The sequence below is a fragment of the Marmota monax genome, unplaced genomic scaffold, assembly GCF_021218885.2.
Source record: "Marmota monax isolate L192 unplaced genomic scaffold, Marmota_monax_Labrador192_F-V1.1 WCK01_AAM20220418_F8-fsc00001, whole genome shotgun sequence".
In the NCBI taxonomy this organism is placed as follows: domain Eukaryota; kingdom Metazoa; phylum Chordata; class Mammalia; order Rodentia; family Sciuridae; genus Marmota; species Marmota monax.
In genome coordinates this window covers 25,425,872-25,433,600 of record NW_026693777.1, presented here as the reverse complement: position 1 = coordinate 25,433,600, position 7,729 = coordinate 25,425,872, and positions in this window count along the sequence as shown.

Sequence of the window (7,729 nt, the reverse complement as noted above, 5' to 3'; positions counted from 1 at the left end):
AATGTGTTATGTATGTACACTAGAACTGAACAAGAATATATTCATATATTGTAGATAACATCTAGGTTTCTTACTGTCAGATAAAGCAGTTACAAATAAAAGGAGAATACTAGAATATATTAGACAGCTTTGCATTCCTACAGCAAAATACCTGAGGCGGCTAATTTATAGAGAAAATATTTATTTAACTCGTAGCTTTGGAGGTTCAAAGTTGAAGATCAGGTGGTGGAGGCATTGGTTTGGCCTCTGATAAGGGTGGCAGATAGTGGCACATCATGGCAGAAGTGCAAGTAGGAGCAAATGGTCACATCTCTAACAAGGAGAGAGAGAGAAAAAGAAAAAAAGACCAAGGTCCCATGATCCTTTTTGAGGACATGCCCCCAATAACATAAGAACTTCCCACTCTTTTCTTTTTTTTTTTTTTTTTTTTTTTGTACCAGGGATTGAACTCGGGGGCATTTAACCATTGAGCCACATCTCCAGCCCTTTATATATTTTTTACTTTTTTACTTTAAATATTTTTTATTTTGGGGCAGAGTCTCACTAAATTGGCAAGGCTGAATTTAAACTCACTATCCTCCTGCCTCAGCCTCCTGAATCACTGGGATTACAGGCATGTGCCACCATACCTAGCAAGAACCTCCCACTCTTAGAAGTTCCATCACATTAGTGCTACCCAGGGAATGAAGTCTTTAACATGTGGACATTTGGGTACACTCAGCATCTAAATCTAGCATAAAATCAATCTCATGTTGCTGGGGTTTTCAGCATAAATTTGTGTTTTGCTTCATTTTTACCAGATAGATAAAAGACACACAAACAAATGTGTATTTATACATAGGTAAGTATGCATACATACATTTCCTAGCTCTGTTCATTGAGAAGCAGTGATACCCCAGAAGCTGTTGCATGCTCAGACATACTTCCCTTGAGAATAAATCAGACTTGATTGATTTTGGAATATTTCTCTTATATTCTTAGAAAGTTTTTTTTTCTTATCATATAGGGACAAAATTAGTCTAATATTAAAATACTTTATTTCCTTAAAGATAATTAGTAAACAGTATTGATTTTTCTTCTACGTGCATTAGGAAGCTCTGGGACTCACAAATTTTGAAATCTAAATAAAAGTGGACATAAATTCCTATTTTGAAAATGATAGCAGATTTGACTGCTTTTATTTTTTTTTTTTATTTTACTATTACATTTATTTATTATTATTTTTTTTTAATTTAATTTTATTTTTTTTTTATTGTTGGTTGTTCAAAACATTACATAGTTCTTGATATATCATCTTTCACACTTTGCTTCAAGTGAGTTATGAACTCCCATTTTTAGCCCATATACAGATTGCAGAATCACATCAATTACACATCCATTGATTTACATATTGCCATACTTGTGACTGTCATGTTCTGCTACCTTTCCTATCCTCTACTATCCCCCCTCCCCTCCCCTCCCCACCCTTCTTCTCTCTCTACCCCCCCTATTGACCTTCGTTTCTCCCCCTTGTATTATTTTTCCCTTTCCCCTCATTTCCTCTTGTATGTTCTTTTGTATAACCCTGAGGGTCTCCTTCCATTTCCATGCAATTTCCCTTTTCTCTCCCTTTCCCTCCCACCTCTCATCTCTGTTTAATGTTAATCTTCTTCTCATGCTCTTCGTCCCTACTCTGTTCTTAGTTACTCTCCTTATATCAAAGGAGACATTTGGCATTTGCTTTTTAGGGATTGGCTAGCTTCACTTAGCATAATCTGCTCTAGTGCCATCCATTTCCCTGCAAATTCTATGATTTTGTCATTTTTTAATGCAGAGTAATACTCCATTGTGTATAAATGCCACATTTTTTTAATCCATTCGTCTATTGAAGGGCATCTGGGTTGGTTCCAAAGTCTTGCTATTGTGAATTGAGCTGCTATGAACATCGATGTAGCAGTGTCCCTGTAGCATGCTCTTTTTAGGTCTTTAGGGAATAGACCAAGAAGGGGAATAGCTGGGTCAAATGGTGGCTCCATTCCCAGCTTTCCAAGAAATCTCCATACTGCTTTCCAAATTGGCTGCACCAATCTGCAGTCCCACCAGCAATGTACAAGTGTACCCTTTTCCCCACATCCTCGCCAGCACTTGTTGTTGTTTGACTTCATGATGGCTGCCAATCTTACTGGAGTGAGATGGTATCTTAGGGTGGTTTTGATTTGCATTTCTCTGACTGCTAGAGATGGTGAGCATTTTTTCATGTACTTGTTGATTGATTGTATGTCCTCCTCTGAGAAGTGTCTGTTCAGGTCCTTGGCCCATTTGTTGATTGGGTTGTTAGTTATCTTATTGTCTAATTTTTGGAGTTCTTTGTATACTCTGGATATTAGGGCTCTGTCTGAAGTGTGAGGAGTAAAGATTTGTTCCCAGGATGTAGGCTCTCTATTTACCTCTCTTATTGTTTCTTTAGCTGAGAAAAAACTTTTTAGTTTGAGTAAGTCCCATTTGTTGATTCTAGTTATTAACTTTTGTGCTATGGGTGTCCTATTGAGGAATTTGGAGCCCGACCCCACCGACTGTAGATCGTAGCCAACTTTTTCTTCTATCAGACGGCGTGTCTCTGATTTGATATCAAGCTCCTTGATCCATTTTGAATTAACTTTTGTGCATGGCGAGAGAAAGGGATTCAGTTTCATTTTGTTGCATATGGATTTCCAGTTTTCCCAGCACCATTTGTTGAAGATGCTATCCTTCCTCCATTGCATGCTTTTAGCCCCTTTATCAAATATAAGATAGTTGTAGTTTTGTGGATTGGTTTCTGTGTCCTCTATTCTGTACCATTGGTCCACCCGCCTGTTTTGGTACCAGTACCATGCTGTTTTTGTTACTATTGCTCTGTAGTATAGTTTGAAGTCTGGTATCGCTATACCGCCTGATTCACACTTCCTGCTTAGCATTGTTTTTGCTATTCTAGGTCTTTTATTTTTCCATATGAATTTCATGATTGCTTTCTCTATTTCTACAAGAAATGCCTTTGGGATTTTGATTGGCATTGCATTAAACCTATAGAGAACTTTTGGTAATATCGCCATTTTGATGATGTTAGTTCTGCCTATCCATGAACAGGGTATATTTTTCCATCTTCTAAGATCTTCTTCTATTTCTCTCTTTAGGGTTCTGTAGTTTTCATTGTATAAGTCTTTCACCTCTTTTGTTAGGTTGATTCCCAAGTATTTTATTTTTTTTGAAGATATTGTGAATGGAGTGGTTGTCCTCATTTCCATTTCAGAGGATTTGTCGCTGATATACAGGAATGCCTTTGATTTATGCGTGTTGATTTTATATCCTGCCACTTTGCTGAATTCATTTATTAGCTCTAATAGTTTCTTTGTAGAGCCTTTTGGGTCTGCTAGGTATAGAATCATATCATCTGCAAATAGTGATAATTTAAGTTCTTCTTTTCCTATTTTTATGCCTTTAATTTCTTTCGTCTGTCTAATTGCTGTGGCCAGTGTTTCGAGAACTATGTTGAACAGAAGTGGTGAGAGAGGGCATCCCTGTCTTGTTCCAGATTTTAGAGGGAATGCCTTCAATTTTTCTCCATTCAGAATGATGCTAGCCTGAGGCTTAGCATAGATTGCTTTTACAATATTGAGGTATGTTCCTATTATCCCTAGTTTTTCTAGAGTTTTGAACATAAAGGGATGCTGTACTTTGTCGAATGCTTTTTCCGCATCTATCGAGATGGTCATATGGTTCTTATTTTTAAGTCTATTGATGTGGTGAATAACATTTATTGATTTCCGTATATTGAACCAGCCTTGCATCCCAGGGATGAATCCTACTTGATCATGGTGCACAATTTTTTTGATATGTTTTTGTATCCGATTCGCCAGAATTTTATTGAGGATTTTTGCATCTAGGTTCATTAGAGATATTGGTCTGAAGTTTTCTTTCTTTGAAGTGTCTTTGTCTGGTTTAGGTATCAGGGTGATGTTGGCCTCGTAGAATGAATTTGGAAGTTCTCCCTCTTTTTCTATTTCCTGAAGTAGCTTGAAAAGTATTGGTATTAGTTCCTCTTTAAAGGTTTTGTAAAATTCTGCTGTATACCCATCCGGTCCTGGGCTTTTCTTAGTTGGTAGTCTTTTGATGGTTTCTTCTATTTCCTCAATTGATATTGGTCTGTTTAGGTTGTCTATATCCTCCTGACTCAATCTGGGCAGATCATATGACTTCAGAAATTTATCGATGCCTTCACTATCTTCTAATTTATTGGAGTATAAGGATTCAAAATAATTTTTGATTATCTTCTGTATTTCTGAAGTGTCTGTTGTGATATTGCCTTTTTCATCCCGTATGCTAGTAATTTGAGTTCTCTCTCTTCTTCTCTTCGCTAGCATCGCTAAGGGTCTGTCGATTTTGTTTATTTTTTCAAAGAACCAACTTTTAGTTTTGTCAATTTTTTCAATTGTTTCTTTTGTTTCGATTTCATTAATTTCAGCTCTGATTTTAATTATTTCTTGCCTTCTACTTCTTTTGCTGTTGTTTTGCTCTTCTTTTTCTAGGATTTTGAGATGAAGCATGAGATCATTTATTTGTTGGTTTTTTCTTTTTTTAAGGAATGAACTCCAAGCAATGAATTTTCCTCTTAGAACTGCTTTCAATGTGTCCCACAGATTCCGATATGTTGTGTCTGTGTTTTCATTAATCTCTAAGAATTTTTTAATTTCCTCCTTGATGTCTTCTATAACCCATTGATCATTCAGTAACCTATTGTTCATTCTCCAAGTGATGTATGCTTTTTCCTTCCTTCTTTTATCGTTGATTTTCAGTTTCATTCCATTATGGTCAGATAAGATGCATGGTATTATCTCTACTCCTTTATATTGTCTAAGCGTTGCCCTGTGACATAATATATGATCTATTTTTGAGAAGGATCCATGTGCTGCTGAGAAAAAAGTGTAACTGCTTGATGTTGGGTGGTATATTCTATATATGTCAATTAAGTCTAGGTTATTAATAGTGTTATTGAGTTCTATAGTTTCCTTATTCAACTTTTGTTTGGAAGATCTGTCCAGTGGCGAGAGAGGTGTGTTGAAGTCTCCCATGATTATTGTATGGTGGTCTATTAGACTCTTGAACTTGAGAAGAGTTTGTTTGATGAACATAGCTGCGCCATTGTTTGGGGCATATATATTTATGATTGTTATGTCTTGTTGGTGTATGGTTCCCTTAAGCAGTATGTAGTGTCCCTCTTTATCCCTTTTGATTAACTTTGGCTTGAAATCTATTTTATTTGATATGAGTATGGACACTCCTGCTTGTTTCCGAAGTCCATATGAGTGATATGATTTTTCCCAACCTTTCACCTTCAGCCTATGTATGTCTTTTCCTATCAAATGCGTCTCCTGTAGGCAGCATATTGTTGGGTCTTGTTTTGAGATCCATTCTACTAGCCTGTGTCTCTTAATTGGTGAGTTTAAGCCATTAACATTTAGGGTTATTATTGAGATATGGGTTGTTGTTCCAGCCATATTTGTTTATTTATGTTACTAAACATGGTTTGTTTTCCTCTTTGATTATTCCCCCCCCTTTACTGTCCTACCTCCCACTGTTGGTTTTCATTGTTATTTTCCATTTCCTCTTCCTGTAATGTTTTGCTGAGGATGTTTTGAAGAGATGGTTTTCTAGCTGCATATTCTTTTAACTTTTGTTTGTCGTGGAAGGTTTTAATTTCATCTTCCATCCTGAAGCTTAATTTCGCTGGATACACAATTCTTGGTTGGAACCCATTTTCTTTCAGTGTTTGAAATATGTTATTCCAGGATCTTCTAGCTTTCAGAGTCTGTGTTGAAAGATCAGCTGTTATCCTGATTGGCTTGCCCCTAAATGTAATCTGCTTCCTTTCTCTTGTAGCTTTTAAAATTCTCTCCTTATTCTGTATGTTGGGCATCTTCATTATAATGTGTCTAGGTGTGGATCTCTTATAATTTTGCACATTCGGCGTCCTGTAGGCTTCTAGAATTTGGGATTCTGTCTCATTCTTCAAGTCTGGGAAGTTTTCTCGTATTATTTCATTAAATAAATTGCTCATTCCTTTGGTATGGAGTTCTATACCTTCCTGTATCCCAATGACTCTTAAGTTTGGTCTCTTAATGTTATCCCATATTTCTTGGATGTTCTGCTCATGGTTTCTTAACAGTCTTGCTGAGCTGTCTATGTTCTTTTCAAGTTGAAATACTTTGTTTTCATTGTCTGATGTTCTATCTTCTAAGTGTTCTACTCTGCTGGTAGTACTCTCAATTGAGTTTTTAAGTTGGTTTATTGCTTCCTGCATTTCTAGGATTTCTGTTTGTTTGTTTTTTATAACCTCTATCTCCCTGTATAGTTGATCCTTTGCTTCCTGGATTTGTTTGTGTAATTCCTTGTCGAAGTGATCTTTCATTGTCTGATTTTGCTGTCTAATTTCTTCCTTGATACTCCAGATCATCTGAAGCATATATATCCTGAATTCTTTATCTGACATTCCATCTGCTGCAGCTGTTACCTCTTCTAAAGTTGAGCTGACCTGCATTGCTTGTAGTCCTTTCTTTCCTTGTCTTTTCATACTGCTTGCGTTTCTTTCTTCTTGGTGAAACTGTTGTGTTTTTGAAATTTTTCCCCCCCCTATATATTTATGTTGCTCTTGTATAGTTGAAAATTCTCCCTTGCAGGTGTGGGCAGGGGCTCTGCTCTGCCCCTCCTCCAATTGGTGTGAGGTGTCTACCACGCCCGCGGACCCCTGGGCCTGATCCGCTGTTCTGTCGCAGGTCTGCCTACCTTGCAGGTGGGGGCGAAGGCTCTGCCCTGCCCCTCCTACCACGCCCGGGGACCGCTAGGCCTGATCTGCAGGTTGGTCGCAGGTCTGCCCACCTTGTGGGCAAGGGTGTCAGTTCCGCTCCGCCCCCACTCCAATTGGGGTCACTTGACCACCACACAGGCGAGCCGCTGGGCCTGATCTGGGCGCGGGTTAAGGCTCTGCTCTGCCCCTACTCCAGTTGGGGTGAAGTGTGTACCACGCTGGCAGGCCGCTGGGCCTGATCCACAGGTCTGTCGCAGGTCTGCTTACCTTGCCAGCACGGGCGGTGGCTCTGCCCTGCCCCTCTTACCACGCCTGCAGACCGCTGGGCCTGATCTGCAGGTTGGTCGCAGGTCTTCCTACCTTGCGGGCGTGGGCGGCGGCCCCTCTCCTCGCCTCTGGCTCGACGACAAAGCGAGAGAGACTCGGGTATCTGTGACTCACCCTCCCTACCAGGGGACCAACTGTTTCCGTCGCCGCTGGCACCGATGAAGTTTTCTCCTCGGCCGCTCTCCGATGACATCAGATCTCTGCCATGCTGGCATCCCCTGTTCTATGGCTGAATCCCATTTTCTTCTCTTCCAATAGGCGGAGCTGTGCCCTCTGAGCTGAGCTTCTGCCCTCTATGTGCTGACAGAAATCCCTGTACGGTGGCTCCTGGGAGTCTCTCAATCCTGTTAGTCCAGAGCCCTTTCACTTATCCGGCCCCTCCCCCTGTTCCTCCTCCCAGCCAGCCAGCCAGGTCCTGTTCACCATAGGCGGTTCCCCAAGGATCTGATTACACTTGCAGCCCCACCGCGTGTCCTATATCCCGAACGATGAACACCCTCTCTGTCATTCAATTAAGCCCCAGTGCTGTGGTGGGGTGATCTGGGAACCAACAGTTAAATTTTTCAGGACCCCTTTGGTGGGCAC